The sequence below is a fragment of the Chlorocebus sabaeus genome, chromosome 10 (genome assembly GCF_047675955.1).
Source record: "Chlorocebus sabaeus isolate Y175 chromosome 10, mChlSab1.0.hap1, whole genome shotgun sequence".
NCBI lineage: Eukaryota > Metazoa > Chordata > Mammalia > Primates > Cercopithecidae > Chlorocebus > Chlorocebus sabaeus.
This window is the reverse complement of record NC_132913.1, coordinates 105,126,971-105,144,314: the sequence shown is the minus strand read 5'-3', so window position 1 is coordinate 105,144,314 and position 17,344 is coordinate 105,126,971. Positions and strand designations below refer to the sequence as shown.

At 43.3% G+C, this 17,344-nt stretch overlaps 1 long non-coding RNA gene across 1 annotated transcript in view; it reads left to right on the top strand.

Annotated features, from left to right (window-relative positions):
- Window positions 1–1,533: 1,533 nt before the first annotated feature.
- The window catches only part of LOC103217838 (uncharacterized), a 487,886-nt gene continuing 472,075 nt past the window's right edge, over window positions 1,534–17,344 (top strand). Inside the window, exon 1 of the long non-coding RNA XR_005241432.2 lies at window positions 1,534–1,639. This is a non-coding gene — a long non-coding RNA (uncharacterized lncRNA). The remainder of the gene's footprint in view (window positions 1,640–17,344) is intronic.

The window sequence follows — 17,344 nt, the reverse complement described above, 5'->3', positions numbered from 1 at the left end:
TAGATATTGGTTCAAAAATCGTCTAGGATCAGTGGTGACTTAGTAGTGATGAAACTAAACCCAAACGCTGCCTTAGAGATCTTTTCGTGCCCAGAAGTTCTGATTATGTTATGGCTCATCCTGTAATCAGCAACCCTTCCCTCCCTGAAACCCATTCCAGATGTGGATCTAGCAGCGGCCTCCACAGTGAGGGGAGTGTTAACTGCCAGGCCTATCATAATTAATAGTCATTCAATCTGGGCTTTGGAGGGATAGTCTGATGTAACTCTCATCAGCTCCATCAGCAATGCCATGATCAATTTTAAAGAGTTGAGCTGATGTGGCTTATCAAGGGACCTTAGCTGCTATGACGCTATGGCCTGGCTTGATGCCCTCAGCCAAAGCCAAGTGTTGGGTGGGTAGCTTGGCTGTCTCAGGAGCCTGCCTGGCCCACTCTGGTGGTATGTGTCAGGGCAGCAAGAATGCATTGCCTAAACTAGGAATGTGGACCGCCTCTGAGGGCTGGAGAAAGAGGGGAATGGAGGGAGGGAGTTTTGGCTCTGATGGTGGAGCAGGAGAACTGGTTGTTCAAAGGACATGTAAACAGTCCTTGGCTCAAGCGTTCCTGCTGTTATCCATAGTTACTCCCAATCAATGTATCTTGGGTATTGTTCTAGGGCAGGGAAAAGGTGGAGTCCAACCAGGAGCAGATTACAAGGCACATTGAAGATCTAGTTACAGAGGTGCAAACTTGGCCTAGGGATAAAGTGGTTGGGGCCGGGATGCCATGACTTCAAGGATGGCCTCAGTGCTTAATCTTTGGAAAGTGCACAACTCATCCCAGGGACATCTGCAGAGCCCGTGTTCTCAAAGAGATACATCTTGGTTTGATGGGTGGAAAGACAGTAGAAGTCCTGTTTTCTCATCCTATCCTTTTTCCATCCAGGCAAAAAGGGACTGATAATAATCTCATTCTCATTCTTCTTCTGGTTGTTAATGAGTTTTAGCACATGAAACATATTTAATACGAATAGGCTCACCTCACTACGTTGGAATTTGGGTTTGGAAGGCAGGGCCTTAGGGCTTTGAAATGTTTTGTAGAAAAGGCAATGCCGTGTGGGGGCTTCTCTGTTACCATGTGCCCTTCCCACTGGAGGGAACAAACCACTGCACTAGAGTGACTCAGCCCACAGCTGATAAAGATATTGTGGTATAAGCTTCTGGCAATGTGGGCTTGATAGAATGAAGAATATGTTATTTCTCCTCTTTTCTCAGCCACATTAACCTCCTGACATCCCTAGAATATAGTAGGCTTTTTCCTACCTAGAACCTTCACTTCCCTGGCCTTTGCGTGACTGGCCGGTTTTCATTCTTCAGATTCCTGTTCAATGTCAGCTTCTCAGAGAAGCCTTCCCTGACCACCGGATGTCTAAAGTAGGCGTTCTCTCTCTACCTCCCCAATATACTTGTGTTAGTCCAATGCATTGCTATAAAGCAATACTGAGACTGGATAATTTATAAAGAAAGAAGATTGTATTGGTTTTATTGGTCCTGCAGGCTGTACAGGAAGCTTGGTGCCAGAATCTGCTTGGCTTCTGGTGAGGCCTCAGGAAGCTTTTACTCAAGGTGGAAGACGAAGCAGGAGCAGTCATGTCACATGGTGAGTGAGGAAGCAAGAGACGGGGGAGGTGCCACACCCTTTTAAACAACCAGCTTTCATATGAACTACTAGAGTGAGAACTCACTTATCACCAAGGGGATGGTGCTAAGCCATTAATGAGGGATCCGTCCCCATGATCCAGTCACCTCTCACCAGGCCCTACTTCCAACATTAGGAATCACATTTCAACATGAGATTTGGAGGGGAAAAACATGCAAACAATATCAATGCTCTCTGACAGCCCTCTGTTTCTTTCCTCTGTGGCCCTCTTCATAACTCTAACTGCAGTGATTCACTGGTTTGTTATCTTTAGAGTGTGAACCCTGTGAAGGCTGGCCTGCCTTGTACTTGGTGTACTTGGTGTATTTTCAGAGTATAGGACAGACCTAGCAAACTTAAAATATTTGAGTTCCTATCACGTGTACTTCAGTACTTTAGGAATTTCTGGGCATGTGAGTTAGACCTAGCCTCTTAAAGCTTAACATCTAGCTGGGAAAATAGCAAAATTTTCACTAGCACTTATAATAAGTGCTTTGAGAGAGGAAGAACAGGGTGCTGTTAGGGGAACTCTAAACAGGTCTGCAGAAGCCAGAGGTTTTCTCCTGGAAGATCTAAGAACTGTGATCTGAGTCCAGTAGAAATTAGCTAAAGAAAAAGAGAACTAGTTCTAGGCAGAGGGGATAGCATGTGCAAAGGCCTGGAGGTGGAAGAGATGAGAGCATTTCTGAAAGCTGTTTAGTCGACTACAAGATGACAAGTAGCAATAGATGAAGACAGAGAGACAGCAGGGGCCAGAGCACAGCATGCTAAAACCAGACTAGGTTTGAATTTTATTCTGTAGAAAATGCAGAGATGCTGAAGAGTTTTAAGTAGAGAGAGGCATGATCTGATGCTCATTTTTGAAAGGATCATTCTGCTTTGTGGAAAGGACTTGGAGGAGCAAGGCTAAAGGCAGGGTAACCATGTAAGAGGTTACCGTGGTGGTCCAGGAGAGCAACCATGGTGGCCTGGACTGGGGAGGTGGGTGTGGGGGTGGAGAGCAGGGAAATGGTACCCTCAGAGTTAGGGGATGGGAATCTGAAGACATAATTGATAGTATAAGAAAGGAGTCAAGGTCAGGGAATGCTTAGTGATGGTGGGTGGGCATAGGGATGAAGCCCTTTTGTCTTGGGCACCTGTGTGAAGGATGATGCCATCCACAGAGACAGGTAAGCTGGGGAGAGTAAAGGCACCAAGTACATCCTCTCTTTGGGCCATCCCTCCTGTTCTCTTCCCCTAGGGAAATTCTAGCTGCCATAAAGACTCAGGACAAGTGCCACATCCTCTTCAAATTCACCTCTGAACCCTCCCGTGAACTCCTGTAGCACCAGCCACTGGCCCACACCCTTTGTCACTAGTGTACGTTGCTCTGCAGTGTTTCATCCAAGTTAGCCTTGTCTTTCCAACTAGGTTTTGTGCTCCATGCTTGCAGAATCATTTGTCCCAATGATGCCTGCAAGGCTGAGTATGTAGCAGGTACTCAGTTCTTAGGGGCCGTATTAGTCAGGGTTCTCCAGAGAAATAAGAACCAATAGGATGTATATATAAGATGGTCCTCAACTTATGGTTTGACTTATGAATTTTTAACTTTACAATGGCTTGAAAGCAATACACCTTCAGCATGCTCCTGGATTTACACAGGGGTTACATCTGGATAAACCCATCATAAGTTAAAAATGATATAAGTTGAAAATGCAGTTTCCACTTATGGTATTTTCAATTTATGATGAGTTCATCAGGATGTAACCCCATCATAGGCTGAGGAGCATCTGTATATAGAAAGAGATGTATTATGAGGAATTGGCTCATGTGGTTATGGAGGCTGGTGAGTCCAAAATCAGCAATGTGATCCAGCAGACTAGAGACCCAGGAGAGCCAATGGTGCAGATGAAGTCTGAAGGCAGGCTGCTGGAGAATCTCCTGTTGCTCAGGGAGACCAGTCTTCTTGTTCTATGCAGCCCTTCAACTGATAGTATGAGGCCCACCCACAATATGGAAGGAAGAATTGACCAGGGGCGGAGCAAGATGGCCAAATAGGAACAGCTCCAGTCTCCAACTCCCAGCGCGAGCGACACAGAAGACTGGTGATTTCTGCATTTTCAACTGAGGTACTGGGTTCATCTCACTGGGGAGTGCCAGACGATCGGTACTGGTCAGCTGCTGCAGCCCGACCAGCGAGAGCTGAAGCAGGGCGAGGCATTGCCTCACCTGGAAAGCGCAAGGGGGAAGGGAATCCCTTTTCCTAGCCAGGGGAACTGAGACACACAACACCTGGAAAATCGGGTAACTCCCACCCCAAAACTGCGCTTTAAGCAAACAGGCACACCAGGAGATCATATCCCACACCTGGCCGGGAGGGTCCCACACCCACGGAGCCTCCCTCATTGCTAGCACAGCAGTCTGTGATCTACCGGCAAGGCAGCAGCGAGGCTGGGGGAGGGGCGCCCGCCATTGCTGAGGCTTAAGTAGGTAAACAAAGCTGCTGGGAAGCTCGAACTGGGTGGAGCTCACAGCAGCTCAAGGAAACCTGCCTGTCTCTGTAGACTCCACCTCTGGGGACAGGGCACAGTAAACAATAACAAACGCAGCAGCTCTGCAGACGCAAACGACTCTGTCTGTCTGACAGCTTTGAAGAGAGCAGTGGATCTCCCAACACGGAGGTTGAGATCTGAGAAGGGACAGACTCCCTGCTCAAGTGGGTCCCTGACCCCTGAGTAGCCTAACTGGGAGACATCCCCCACTAGGGGCAGTCTGACACCCCACACCTCACAGGGTGGAGTACACCCCTGAGAGGAAGCTTCCAAAGCAAGAATCAGACAGGTACACTCGCTGTTCAGAAATATTCTATCTTCTGCAGCCTCTGCTGCTGATACCCAGGCAAACAGGGTCTGGAGTGGACCTCAAGCAATCTCCTACAGCTACAACCTACAGCTGAGGATCCTGACTGTTAGAAGGAAAGCTATCAAACAGGAAGGACACCTACACCAAAACCCCATCAGTACATCACTATCATCAAAGACCAGAGGCAGATAAAACCACAAAGATGGGGAAAAAGCAGGGCAGAAAAGCTGGAAATTCAAAAAATAAGAGTGCATCTCCCCCGGCAAAGGAGCGCAGCTCATCGCCAGCAACGGATCAAAGCTGGACGGAGAATGACTTTGACGACATGAGAGAAGAAGGCTTCAGTCCATCAAATTTCTCAGAGTTAAAGGAGGAATTATGTACCCAGCGCAAAGAAACTAAAAATCTTGAAAAAAAAGTGGAAGAATTGATGGCTAGAGTAATTAATGCAGAGAAGCTCACAAACGAAATGAAAGAGACGAAAACCATGGCACGAGAAATACGTGACAAATGCACAAGCTTCAGTAACCGACTCGATCAACTGGAAGAAAGAATGTCAGCGATTGAGGATCAAATGAATGAAATGAAGCGAGAAGAGAAACCAAAAGAAAAAAGAAGAAAAAGAAATGAACAAAGCCTGCAAGAAGTATGGGATTATGTAAAAAGACCTAATCTACGTCTGATTGGGGTGCCTGAAAGTGAGGGGGAAAATGGAACCAAGTTGGAAAACACTCTTCAGGATATCATCCAGGAGAACTTCCCCAACCTAGTAGGGCAGGCCAACATTCAAATCCAGGAAATACAGAGAACGCCACAAAGATACTCCTCGAGAAGAGCAACTCCAAGACACATAATTGCCAGATTCACCAAAGTTGAAATGAAGGAAAAAATCTTAAGGGCAGCCAGAGAGAAAGGTCGGGTTACCCACAAAGGGAAGCCCATCAGACTAACAGCAGATCTCTCGGCAGAAACTCTTCAAGCCAGAAGAGAGTGGGGGCCAATATTCAACATTCTTAAAGAAAAGAATTTTAAACCCAGAATTTTATATCCAGCCAAACTAAGTTTCATAAGTGAAGGAGAAATAAAATCCTTTACAGATAAGCAAATGCTTAGAGATTTTGTCACCACTAGGCCTGCCTTACAAGAGACCCTGAAGGAAGCACTAAACATGGAAAGGAACAACCGGTACCAGCCATTGCAAAAACATGCCAAAATGTAAAGACCATCAAGGCTAGGAAGAAACTGCATCAACTAATGAGCAAAATAACCAGTTAATATCATAATGGCAGGATCAAGTTCACACATAACAATCTTAACCTTAAATGTAAATGGACTAAATGCTCCAATTAAAAGACACAGACTGGCAAACTGGATAAAGAGTCAAGACCCATCAGTCTGCTGTATTCAGGAGACCCATCTCACATGCAGAGACATACATAGGCTCAAAATAAAGGGATGGAGGAAGATTTACCAAGCAAATGGAGAACAAAAAAAAGCGGGGGTTGCAATACTAGTCTCTGATAAAACAGACTTTAAACCATCAAAGATCAAAAGAGACAAAGAAGGCCATTACATAATGGTAAAGGGATCAATTCAACAGGAAGAGCTAACTATCCTAAATATATATGCACCCAATACAGGAGCACCCAGATTCATAAAGCAAGTCCTTAGAGACTTACAAAGAGACTTAGACTCCCATACAATAATAATGGGAGACTTCAACACTCCACTGTCAACATTAGACAGATCAACGAGACAGAAAGTTAACAAGGATATCCAGGAATTGAACTCATCTCTGCAGCAAGCAGACCTAATAGACATCTATAGAACTCTCCACCCCAAATCAACAGATTATACATTCTTCTCAGCACCACATCGTACTTACTCCAAAATTGACCACGTAATTGGAAGTAAAGCACTCCTCAGCAAATGTACAAGAACAGAAATTATAACAAACTGTCTCTCAGACCACAGTGCAATCAAACTAGAACTCAGGACTAAGAAACTCAATCAAAACCGCTCAACTACATGGAAACTGAACAACCTGCTCCTGAATGACTACTGGGTACATAACGAAATGAAGGCAGAAATAAAGATGTTCTTTGAAACCAATGAGAACAAAGATACAACATACCAGAATCTCTGGGACACATTTAAAGCAGTGTGTAGAGGGAAATTTATAGCACTAAATGCCCACAAGAGAAAGCAGGAAAGATCTAAAATTGACACTCTAACATCGCAATTAAAAGAACTAGAGAAGCAAGAGCAAACACATTCGAAAGCTAGCAGAAGGCAAGAAATAACTAAGATCAGAGCAGAACTGAAGGAGATAGAGACACAAAAAACCCTCCAAAAAATCAATGAATCCAGGAGTTGGTTTTTTGAAAAGATCAACAAAATTGACAGACCACTAGCAAGACTAATAAAGAAGAAAAGAGAGAAGAATCAAATCGACGCAATTAAAAATGATAAAGGGGATATCACCACTGACCCCACAGAAATACAAACTACCATCAGAGAATACTATAAACACCTCTACGCAAATAAACTGGAAAATCTAGAAGAAATGGATAATTTCCTGGACACTTACACTCTTCCAAGACTAAACCAGGAAGAAGTTGAATCCCTGAATAGACCAATAGTAGGCTCTGAAATTGAGGCAATAATTAATAGCCTACCAACCAAAAAAAGTCCAGGACCAGATGGATTCACAGCTGAATTCTACCAGAGGTACAAGGAGGAGCTGGTACCATTCCTTCTGAAACTATTCCAATCAATAGAAAAAGAGGGAATCCTCCCTAACTCATTTTATGAGGCCAACATCATCCTGATACCAAAGCCTGGCAGAGACACAACAAAAAAAGAGAATTTTAGACCAATATCCCTGATGAACATCGATGCAAAAATCCTCAATAAAATACTGGCAAACCGGATTCAGCAGCACATCAAAAAGCTTATCCACCATGATCAAGTGGGCTTCATCCCTGGGATGCAAGGCTGGTTCAACATTCGCAAATCAATAAACATAATCCAGCATATAAACAGAACCAAAGACAAGAACCACATCATTATCTCAATAGATGCAGAAAAGGCTTTTGACAAAATTCAACAGCCCTTCATGCTAAAAACGCTCAATAAATTCGGTATTGATGGAACGTACCTCAAAATCATAAGAGCTATTTATGACAAACCCACAGCCAATATCATACTGAATGGGCAAAAACTGGAAAAATTCTCTTTGAAAACTGGCACAAGACAGGGATGCCCTCTCTCACCACTCCTATTCAACATAGTGTTGGAAGTTCTGGCTAGGGCAATCAGGCAAGAGAAAGAAATCAAGGGGATTCAGTTAGGAAAAGAAGAAGTCAAACTGTCCCTGTTTGCAGATGACATGATTGTATATTTAGAAAACCCCATTGTCTCAGCCCAAAATCTCCTTAAGCTGATCAGCAACTTCAGCAAAGTCTCAGGATACAAAATTAATGTGCAAAAATCACAAGCATTCTTATACACCAGTGACAGTCAAACAGAGAGCCAAATCAGGAATGAACTTCCATTCACAATTGCTTCAAAGAGAATAAAATACCTAGGAATCCAACTTACAAGGGATGTAAAGGACCTCTTCAAGGAGAACTACAAACCACTGCTCAGTGAAATCAAAGAGGACACAAACAAATGGAAGAACATACCATGCTCATGGATAGGAAGAATCAATATCGTGAAAATGGCCATACTGCCCAAGGTAATTTATAGATTCAATGCCATCCCCATCAAGCTACCAATGAGCTTCTTCACAGAATTGGAAAAAACTGCTTTAAAGTTCATATGGAACCAAAAAAGAGCCCGCATCTCCAAGACAATCCTAAGTCAAAAGAACAAAGCTGGAGGCATCACGCTACCTGACTTCAAACTATACTACAAGGCTACAGTAACCAAAACAGCATGGTACTGGTACCAAAACAGAGATATAGACCAATGGAACAGAACAGAGTCCTCAGAAATAATACCACACATCTACAGCCATCTGATCTTTGACAAACCTGACAAAAAAAAGAAATGGGGAAAGGATTCCCTATTTAATAAATGGTGCTGGGAAAATTGGCTAGCCATAAGTAGAAAGCTGAAACTGGATCCTTTCCTTACTCCTTATACGAAAATTAATTCAAGATGGATTAGAGACTTAAATGTGAGACCTAATACCATAAAAATCCTAGAGGAAAACCTAGGTAGTACCATTCAGGACATAGGCATGGGCAAAGACTTCATGTCTAAAACACCAAAAGCAACGGCAGCAAAAGCCAAAATTGACAAATGGGATCTCATTAAACTAAAGAGCTTCTGCACAGCAAAAGAAACTACCATCAGAGTGAACAGGCAACCTACAGAATGGGAGAAAATTTTTGCAATCTACTCATCTGACAAAGGGCTAATATCCAGAACCTACAAAGAACTCAAACAAATTTACAAGAAAAAAACAAACAACCCCATCCAAAAGTGGGCAAATGATATGAACAGACATTTCTCAAAAGAAGACATTCATACAGCCAACAGACACATGAAAAAATGCTCATCATCACTGGCCATCAGAGAAATGCAAATCAAAACCACAATGAGATACCATCTCACACCAGTTAGAATGGCGATCATTAAAAAGTCAGGAAACAATAGGTGCTGGAGAGGATGTGGAGAAATAGGAACACTTTTACACTGTTGGTGGGATTGTAAACTAGTTCAACCATTATGGAAAACAGTATGGCGATTCCTCAAGGATCTAGAACTAGATGTACCATATGACCCAGCCATCCCATTACTAGGTATATACCCAAAGGATTATAAATTATGCTGCTATAAAGACACATGCACACGTATGTTTATTGTGGCACTATTCACAATAGCAAAGACTTGGAATCAACCCAAATGTCCATCAGTGACAGACTGGATTAAGAAAATGTGGCACATATACACCATGGAATACTATGCAGCCATAAAAAAGGATGAGTTTGTGTCCTTTGTAGGGACATGGATGCAGCTGGAAACCATCATTCTCAGCAAACTATCACAAGAACAGAAAACCAAACACCGCATGTTCTCACTCATAGGTGGGAACTGAACAATGAGATCACTTGGACTCGGGAAGGGGAACATCACACACCGGGGCCTATCATGGGGAGGGGGGAGGGGGGAGGGATTGCTTTGGGAGTTATACCTGATGTAAATGACGAGTTGATGGGTGCAGCACACCAACATGGCACAAGTATACATATGTAACAAACCTGCACGTTGTGCACATGTACCCTACAACTTGAAGTTTAATAATAATAAATAAATTTAAAAAAAAAATATGGAAGGAAATGTGCTCTACTCAACCTCTACATATTTCAGTATTAATCTAATCCCCAAACACATTCCAAATTGACACAAAAAATTAGCAATCACAGGGACAGAGTGGTGCTGTGAAAATCATAGTAATTTTCCCAAGATCACCCAGCAAGGCTGTGTCAGAGCCCAGAGTGACACTCAGGTTTCTAGACTCCCAGGTTTTTGTTTTTCCCACTACATTTCACAATGGAAAACTTGAGTGTGTGCGTGTGTGCACGTGCACACACGTGTGTGTGTGTGGTGTTTCTCAGTCAAGAGGCCAGATAATTAAACCTATGGCTTCTAGTTTTTAACTTGGGGATTATACAACAAAGAAAGGAGATCTTTTCCCCCAATTGCGTATTCTTTGTCAGCAGGTTTCTGAAAACAGCAGTTTGATCTGGACTACAGGAGTTACAAAGTGGCCTGGGTCTTCAGCAAAAACAGCCTGTTCCAGGTCACTGAATTCAGGCAGCTTTGGGCCTGGGAGCTCTACTCTTCAGGGGTCCAGGCTGCAAATATCCTGCCAGTGCACCCCATAATACTCTCTGACATGGGAGGCTGCCACCATCCCTCCCTCTGACCTCCTGCCAGTTCTCTAGCAGGGAACTTGGCTGCGGTGCTTTCCAAAATAATCTGTGCACGTCTCTGGTTGAAATTTACAAGCAGTCCTATCGTATTTTTTCTTAAAATTCCAAATCCATAACATCTAAGGAACTCCTTCACCCAATATTAAGTAATTCTGTGGATGGAAAAAGAACAGTGGAAAAGAATACCAACCCATCCTCTGTTCCCCCATTTAAGTTTCAATGTGGTTTTCTTTTTGGTTTGTCTGCAGTACTGGCCTATTGGCTGGGTCTGCCTTTCTCCCCCACCAGGCCTTTGCACTTTCCCCTTTGTGATCCCAGTTTTATTTTCCATGGGTGCTCTGGCACTTATAGTAGAAAGGATCATGTTTGGATTAGAGATCCAAATCTGTACCACATTCTTGAAAGTTAATGGCACCTCCAGGTTTCCATGCTCACCACCATGCAGGGGCTTGGTGCCAAATATGTTTATCCATTTGGTGGTCTTAGGCACTTACGCACGGCCAATGTTGGTCACCAAAATTGGTGTGTATTAGGGGGTAAGTTGGATGCATATTTGCAGCCTGGACCACTGAAAAGTAAAGCTTCAACCCTGCCCAACCTCCTCTCCAAGCTATTTGTGGATTCGGAATAGAATGTGCTAGTGGACAGCAACAAAATGTCCGGGACAGAACGTTCCAGATTTAGAGATCCCTTCGTGGTGGGAAGAGACAGGAACTTAATTCCAGCCTGGAATCACACAAACAAATACATCTGTAAGACAGGAATCCCAAGTACAAATATCTGAGCGGTAGGGTGAAAGCTGGAAAAAATTAGCACTTAGAGAGACCTGGGGTAGAAGAGAGAATTGCAAATTTGTTCTGTACTTGCCCTGTAACTTACCGCTGGCTGATGGGATAAGGGGTGGGAGGGAGATGGGGCAGGGAGGCAATTGTTTAGAAGAAGCAGCCAGTGATATTAGGACTGCAAACAAATACAGCTGCAGGTCATGGGGAAGGGCAGTCAGTGACCTTCTTGTAGACACTGATGAGATTATTGCTATAAAGAAATTAGAAACTTAGGAGTTTGTGTCCCTGGCGTGACAAATTCTGGAGAAGGTTCAAAGAGAAGGGGGTTTGAAGACCAGCTTGAGACCAACTGAGCATCACTGCTGAGCTCTTTCTGCATCGTAATCGATAATCATTTAGAACATGCTGGTGGTCTGCTCACCATAAAATGGGCAAACTAAGGGAAAAAAACAAGCTGGAGAAGAAAAGACTAATGTTGCTGGAGTAGAGGATAAAGAAGAGAGAATTAGAAGGCATCTCAGAGACCCTCTTGTCTATCCTTTCAGTGTTCGCAAGTAGAGTGAAATAGGAGTGAAGATGAGTGATTTTGACCTTCACACATTTCCTGGGTTTTATGACAGAGAATTAAATATAGAGGAGTTTTATATTAAGTTCGAGATTGTCCCCATTGCTATGGCACTAGCTTAACTAACATCTCCTTTAGGGATGGAGCATAGGTGAAAACCAGAGTATGGGTAAATGCCAAATTGGTGTAAATGTTGGAAGGTATAATTTTGGAACATGCATGTGTGGGTCACTGGAGAAATCCTGAGTGATCTTTCATGATTCCATTTTTTCCCCTTGTGTCCTAAGGAAGCCCACAGTGGACAGTTTGGGAAGGGTGGGTGGGAGAAGAGGTTGATACTATTGAAAGGAACAGGGTGGGCTTATCTCCAGCATGAATATCTTTTGGAGTCTTGACTCAAGAAATGACTTCTTTGAGATGTTTTCCTCTCCCTGGACATGTGGGGTTTCCTTCCTCTAGCTCTCAAATGTATTATGGGGAATATTGCTTTCACAAAGATCTGGAGGTTGGTAGACATTGTTCCATTCAGGAGACCTTGCTAACAACCCAGCTGCATAAGCTAGATTGTGAGTCCTAACTCTAACACCTGCACCAGGGCTGAGCTAGCTGCTGATGGTCACCTGGGAAGGGGTTAAAAGCAAAGATTCCAAGAACTCCCCAACCCCTGAGATCTTGATTTGGAAATCTGTGGGTGGAGACTGAAGTCAACATTTCCTGATGAATCTGATGTGCATTTGGAGTTGGAAAACCTTTGTGACTGGGGTCATTGCTCAGCGGTAAGGTCCTTATCATCTAGACATTTTTGGTGGAAAACAGGTAGCATCAACATAATACCTGTAGTATTCCCAGACAGTTATAAATTATGGCAGTAAATGTTGAACAAATCTGTAAGATTTATATAGACATGGAGTAGAACTCGAAGAAAAATATACTTGTGTAGTGAAATGTCACCATCATTCTAGACAGTGACTAAATATGTAGATATTTAATTGAAACAAGGCTTTTCTTTCAGCAACTCCTTTCCCCACTGTCATCTTGTTTGCTCAATTTTCAAAGAATAAGTGTGTGTGTGTGTGTGTGTGTGTGTGTGTGTGTTGGGGGGGGTGGCTGGAGGGTAGAGGAGTGGTGGGTTTGGGAAAGAAGGTAAAGACCACATAGCATAATGTTAAGTAAAAGGGTTGCAGGCCAGATTTTTCCAGGTCAGCTATCTCTATTGATCAGACTGAGTTAATTCCTATAGTCTCAACTCCCTTCAGTTGAGCAAACCAAGAAGTTTCTCTGGACAGTTTCTCTGGCACAGAAACATAAGCTCTGTGCAGCACATAAGGGCTTCTTGGGGGAAGTAGGACTTTAGAATTCTCTCTGAATAGGATTTTGCAGGTTGTGTTCATGTGCATGTTAGTGTGTTCATGCACACTTATGTGACATAGGATGAGTTTCTGTAAGTTTAAGTGCATTGCCCTTATGCCCAGCATGTAGTGTAAGAAATACAAATCAAATGGATGGGGCTGCCGCCAACATGTAGACAAAACATGCAGGATCTTGTGATGGAATTAAATTGACAATATAGGCAATGGCACCGAACCCAACAAAATAAATGGAAAACAGGGTCTCTCCTTAGATGTGTCCTTCACCTGGGGTGGGGATGGATTGATTCATTCAAAAAGGCAAGGAGTGGGGAGTCTTGAGGAGACTCTTTTGCTTTTGTGTATTCCTACAGAGAAAGTTGATTTTGTCAGCTTCTCAAACAGGTTAGTGAGTCAACAGAGCAGCCTCCCCAGGCTGGAGACAGTCTGATGCAAGTTTGCTGGATAAACAGAGCAAATCCCTGGAGGTGTCGAAAGACAGGGGTGTGGTCAATGCCTTGGGTGACGGCACACTCAGAAGGGCTAAGAAAACAAGGGCATAAACGCTAAGCATCTCTTAGGTTTCGTTTACTCAGGCCAAAGGGAGTTGGAACTATAGAAATTAACTCAGTCTGATGAATAGAGATAGCTGTCCTGGAAAAATCTGGCCTGCAACCTTTTTACTTAACAGGATGCTATGTGGTCTTTACCTTCCTTTCCCAGCCCACCCCTCTTCTACCCTCCAGCCCCCACACACATACACGCAACACACACACACAAACACACACATATACGTGTACACATACACATGTATACACACACATATTCTCTTTCTGCCTGTGAATACTTTCTCATCTCGTTTATTTGTCTTCCAGCTCAGGGAGCTGTATACACTGATTTTTGTTGTTCTCCATGTGTTTCATGTAGGAATATCTTATCTTTCTGAGGGATCAGCACTGTATATTATGCTGTAGCTTTCTTTCTTCATTTTTTTCCTTTCTTCCTCCCTTTCCTTCCTTTCTGTCTTCCTTTTTCCTTTCTTCTTTTATTTATTTATTTATTTATTTATTTTTATTTTTTTATTTTTTATTTTTTATTTTTTAAATTTATTATTATTATACTTTAAGTTGTAGGGTACATGTGCATAACGGGCAGGTTTGTTACATATGTATACTTGTGCCATGTTGGTGTGCTGCACCCATCAACTCGTCATTTACATCAGGTATAACTCCCAATGCAATCCCTCCCCCCTCCCCCCTCCCCATGATAGGCCCCGGTGTGTGATGTTCCCCTTCCCGAGTCCAAGTGATCTCATTGTTCAGTTCCCACCTATGAGTGAGAACATGCGGTGTTTGGTTTTCTGTTCTTGTGATAGTTTGCTAAGAATGTTCCTTTCTTCTTTTCTTCCTCTTTCCCTTACTTCCTTCCACTTCCCCCATCTCCCTGTCTTCCTTTCTTCCATCCTTCCTTCTTTCCCTCTTTCTTCCTTCCTTTCTTCCATCCACCCAAGGTCTTCCCAGCTAGTGCTGGGTCTGTGTTGAGCTTTTATTCATCGTTTCATTCACCAAACTATCTTTATTAAGCACTTAGCCTATGCTAGTCACCAGGCTAAGCTCTGGAGATACAGACATAAAAGCTAGGCCCTCAGTCTTTAGGCTGTTCATAGTCCAGCAGAGAAGAAGATCTCAGGTTCTCTAGGCAATTAAATTATATGTACACAATTTGTTGAATGTCATTAAATCTCCAGTTTTGAAATTTATGACTTTAGAAACAAGTAAATTGGAAAGATGTTTGAAAGCAGGTTTTAAAACCACCAAAGGAACAAAAATGATGGAGCCAATCAAACGTGGCAAGGGAATCAGCATGTCCCATTCAGCTCCCTAAAACATTCCTACAAGGCACTCAGCTCTCAGGAGGACTGGTTTCCAAAGAGGCTGGGAGAGGTCTCCTGTTCTCCTGTGGTGGCTCAGATGTGGGAAACTCGGAGAAAAGGCAAGTGAAGCAAACCTGGCCACTTAGTTCTAGCCATGTGTCAGTCTTATCCTGGTGAAAATTCTCTGTAACTCTCATTGGGCTTGACATACCTTCCAAATCCAAAGAACGTTCCTCAGACTGCCTAGTTTCTTTGGCCTCTGGGAATAACATTGTTTCTTTCAGCTCAGAAAATAGGTGGAGGGGAAGAAAAATTAAAGCAAACAGAGAAATATAGGAACACGTCAGTTTAATAACCCCTCAATCGGAAAGATGAGCAAAATCATCTGGGAACACGAACATGACTAAGAACAGAGGCTGGGCCTTTGGAAAAGGTGGCTGTTGCCGTGGAGCAAAGTCCTTGGTTAATGCAGAGAAGCTCACAGGAGCCTTGGTCTGAGTGACAGTAGATCCCTTCGGAGTAAATTGTTTAATTTGATCTGGGGATGGAATGTACCTTTTATGCCTCCTTTTTTAAGGAACTGACATATTTACAGCTTGTAAATCTTTTACTTAAGATGAGGACAAAACAGATCTTGGCATTTCCAGAAAGTCATGGATGGCAGAATTTTCCCACTCACCCCCACAACCATGAATGCACACACACACACACACACACACACAAATTCGAAAGTCATTTAACATGTGTTCCACATGGGTGGTGAATCTGGCACCAGGCTCTAGCAATTTAGATTCCCAGATAGCCATTTGGCTGTTATTGCACAAAGAGAATTGGCTGTGGAATGAAATTAGTTGGTTGAATCTTGTCTGAAAAAAGGGTAAAGGTTTTAAACACGCAGTGCTCACACTTGGTGTGCATTGCATCCTAACCTTCCTGAACAAGAATGCCTATTTTGTGGAACTGATTTTTCTGTCCCCTCTCATGGTAGAGGTAAAACAAGCTTCTGGGATCATTACCAATAGTGGATTTGAGATGTTGAGGCCTCAAAAACACATTGGACACAGCTGTGACCATTAAAAGGGATTAGGGGCCTCATCTCTCAAAATATGAGAAAAGAAAGAAGCAGTTTTAGAAAATTGGGCCTACAGACATTTTTCAGGTTATAGGCAATATAGTCTGAGAAATTTTGTAGACAGGCTATGAATTGCTTTCATGTCATGAATTTTGGTGGGCTGTTTTGTTTACTAGGGAGTCCTCCCCCCTCCCTCAAAAGGAGGAATTGGGCTTATATGATGGCCAGAAGATTTAAATTAGAAACAAGGAAAAATCTGACTTTATCTTTAAGAAAGGGATAAATGCACTTAGATGAGAGAGCAAGAGAGAGAACATTAATATCATGTCTGTCTCTTAAAGATAACTATCCTTCTTATTGTGAATCCCAGAAGAATGGGATTGGGGGCTCTCTTCCAAGTATTCTAGTTTCCTGAACTGTGGACTGGCCATTCCAGAATCTACCTGAGCATTTTCAGATTGTAAGATGAAATTCACTTTATACTACTGGCTTATTGAACATGTTGGGCAGTGCTTTCCTTGGATTTTCTTGACTTCCTGTCTTTCGAGAGCAGAGGGACTCTTGGTGAACAAGTTTCCATTTCCCCAGCCCAAATAAGGAGGTGACAATGGGAAGTGGAGATAGGGTTGGGGCAGAGGAGGGGTTAGCAGGGACCCCACTGGCTCTTCTAAAGGTCTGTGCTGCTCAGGTATAGAAAGGGTCTGCTGCTGGTGGGGAGAACTTTGGGGACTCCATCCTCTTCCCCCTTCTTGCCAGTTCCGTGCCACTGAGCCCACTTTAGAATCCTGCCCCAACCTCCATTCTGAGAGGCACATTTGGATATGAGTAAAAGTGGGTGAAGCTTTGTGGGCAAAGCATTTTTTTTAGTGACTCCAGTGGGCTTCTTAATCTCTTCATAAGACCAGAAAATGCCACTCAGTGTGCGAGGGACCTTAGAGGTCATGACGGTAGGATCTGGTAACTAGTGAACAGCAGTGATGTGTATACTGAGGCTTGAAGATGGAAGTGGCTTATCCAGGCCACTCGGGTTGTTAGTGGCTGAGGAAAGACCTCCTGCTTCCCAGCTGAGGGCTTCTCCTCCTGTACTACAAGGCTGTGCCGTTCTGAGGTATCCTTTCTGGAGATTTGGGGTTGGGGTCACTCTGGCTCCTGGTCTCAATCCTGACCCAGAAAGCTTTCATCTTACTTTACTCTTCTTAGTGAGATTCCTGAACTCAGTCTCTGCCAATGCTCCAG